Here is a 3,187-nt window from a genome sequence, read left to right as displayed (position 1 = left end):
ATCCCATGTTTTACAAAAATTTATAGCCTTTTCCATAGTGCTTTGATGAAATAGGAGTCGTGACTGTAATCTCCTCAACATCTTCTTCTTTGCTATAAATCCAATCTCTTATAGCTTGATCTTATTTTCTGCTTCCAAGGGAATACAGGATTGAACGTCCCAAAAATGGTCATAGCAAAAGCTAAGCGCTTTATTTTTATAGAAGTTTTCCTATAAGATCTAGCAGAAACTAGCAAAGCAACAATAAAGTGTATTCACCCATACCAAGGCTCATCATTTTCAAAAAAAAATCACTCTTTGAGAAATAGTTTGGGCTCACGAGAAGAGCGATTGTAGGGGACTATTTCAGTAGTAGATAGTATGTTGATAGACATTGAATTGTCCCTTGGAATGACTATCTTGGTACCATTGAAAGGGAACTTTATGCACTAATGGTATGTGGAAGGCACTCCTTGCATATCATGCATCTAGGGTATTCCTAGCAAAAGATTATATGCCAGTTCGATGTCTAAAACTTAAAAGAACACATCTTTTTTAACATGACCCACATTGATTGACAGAACAATAAGACATTTAGAAGGTTGTTCAACCTCATCATAGGCTTTGATAGTGATCTTTCTCCTAGGGTTGGTAGAAAATTCAAACATGCCTAGCTATTTAAGAACAATAAAGGAGATGATCTTTAACCTAGCAACATTGTCTATCAAGACTCAGTAGACACAAATATGGAATATTTGGACCTCCATGTGTAGAGCTAGGTTGTGGGGATGACTAAGTGACTTGTCATCTTCTTCAAAGAATGTGAGGCAATGTGGTGAAGAAATGTGATTCACCATAGCTTAGAATCGCTCAGCACCAATATCTGTAGAAACATTAGTTGTTCGTAAATCTTTCTTGAGAATGTCCTTATACAAAGGAGATAGTTCTAGTAACTCAAAGATTGAAATTTGTGTAGGGGATCTTTGCAACTGACTGACAAGATCATAGTTAGAGATAACTGGGGTAACTACTTGTTTGGATGAGGAAGCATTCTTAAGATTGTTTCCAACTTTGAGGACAACCTTGGCTTGCCCCCTAGTAACAGTGTTTAGTGCCTCACCATGCAAAGAGGAAGGTTCCACCACCCTAAGGACTACCTTTGGCCTATTGTCCTTATGATTTTGTTGAACACTACACATTTTTAAGATGACCTTAGGTCTTTCATCATCTATATCATAATTGGATTCCTTGTCAAACTTAGGACCCTTCATGAAAAGGTGTTCAATAGGTTCTAGCATGTTTATAACATTGTCAACGTCAGTGTTGGTGTAGTTGATCTTTGCATCATGATTTTTCTTGTTAGTACAAGATGATTCCCCTTTTTCATATTCAGGTAATGGTTGTTTGAAGGCTTTGTGATCAAAAAAATTTACAAAGCCATCTGTGATGACTTTTCCTCCATCGATGAGGTCTTGGATAACATCTTTGAGTTTGAAGCAATTTTCTATATTATGGCCCTTGCTCCTAAGGTAGTTGCAGAAATGACCATCTCTTCACCAATAAAGTTTGATGGGTGCGTCATAGGGTCAGGATTTTTTTGGAAGTGTGACAATTTTATTTGCAAGTAAGGTCTTCAAGAACAATTCATAATAGTCTACCATGGATGTATAAACATGCTTTGGTTTAGACAATTTCTTGTTCTTGTCAAAAGTTTGAGACTTTGAAGTCTCTTGTTTTCTTGCAGCATAAATGTCATTAGAAAGGTTAAAGTTTGACTCCTTGGTCTTAGGAGCATCTACTACTCCACCATTGACAACATATTTTTTCTTATTCCAAGGTTTTTGTTTATCTTTTCCACTCCCAATGCTATTTTTGTCTTTATTCAACACAATGTCACCTTTTCTAATAGCAACATCCTCAATGTGGTATGCACTTTCAACCATATCATTAATAAAGGATGTGAATAGTTGTTTTCTAAGATCAAAGTAGAGTTCAATTACAAGTGTATTGACAAAAATGTCAATCTTCTCAGTCTTATGAATCTGTCAAGGGTATCTAGAGCGTAAATATCTCTATCATTAGAGGTATGTAGCAAAGGGTTCACCTTGTTTCTAATTAATGTTACAAAAATCTAGCATAGTGATACAATGTTCAATGTTATTAGAGTACTGTAAGATGAAGGGTTGTGCAAGTTTTTCAAATATCTTAAGAGGAGGTGACAGTTCCATGAAACATTTCATGGCTTGGCCCCTCAAGCTTCTAGGAAAAAATCTCATAAGGTAAGTATCTTCATGCATAAAGTCCATGCTAAGAGCATAGAAGTGTCTTACATGATCGTGAGCATTGCCATTTCCATCATACTTATTATATTTAGGAACCTCTATATCCTTAGGAAATGGGACCATGTAATGACTCCTATGGAAAGGAAGAGCACACATTGATTCAACAAAAGAGGTCTCAGGTTGTTCCTTGGAAATGTGTAGTTGTGTGAGTTGATTTTTGAGTTCTTGCAATTTCCTCTCTCAAGATCTCAGCTTTAGTAGGTTCTTGTCTTTGGATGATTCTTTGCACTTCAAAATCATGAAGGAGTTTCCATCCCTTAGTTGTCATATATTGAAAGTATTGGTCCTCATTTTTTTCCAAGGCTTTTAGCATCAGCCTTTGGGTGACCTCATCTTGTTGAAATCTCATGAGATCTTCACTAGTGACCTTGCCATTGGTCTCACTTTTGTGATGGGACTATGAGAATATAGGTGGTGATGGACACCCTCCATCATTTATTCTAAGAGTTCTAGGAGTGTATTTTTTTTGTCATTGCCACCAAGAGGAATGTTATCAAAGGGATCTCTATAATAGCCATGTCTATTTTTAGCATTATGAACATGAGCATGAGCATCAGCCTCAGCTTGAGGATAGGATCTTTGTATGACCTTTTGCAATTTTTCTTTATTTAAATGTACTTATTCTTATAAGTGATGTTTCCTCTCTTCCAGATGCATGGTGAGAGACACATTGTCTTCAACCCTAGGTGTATCAAAGGGTGTATCAAGTGGGTTCTTAAATCTATAGAGTGAGTCATGCCAAGTATTAGCCACTTGCAACTTATCAGAGACGGGTTCCTCCATACAAGGTTTTCCATGAGGATGCCTAGTTGGAGTTTCCAATTGTTCAAATGTGAAAGAAGGATGACTACCTTTATCGACTTGGA

This window comes from Cupressus sempervirens, chromosome 4, assembly GCF_028749045.1.
Source record: "Cupressus sempervirens isolate cs-2001-9-10 chromosome 4, ASM2874904v1, whole genome shotgun sequence".
NCBI classification, from domain to species: domain Eukaryota; kingdom Viridiplantae; phylum Streptophyta; class Pinopsida; order Cupressales; family Cupressaceae; genus Cupressus; species Cupressus sempervirens.
The sequence above is the reverse complement of the archived record's forward strand: the minus strand, read 5'-3'. Positions refer to the sequence as shown.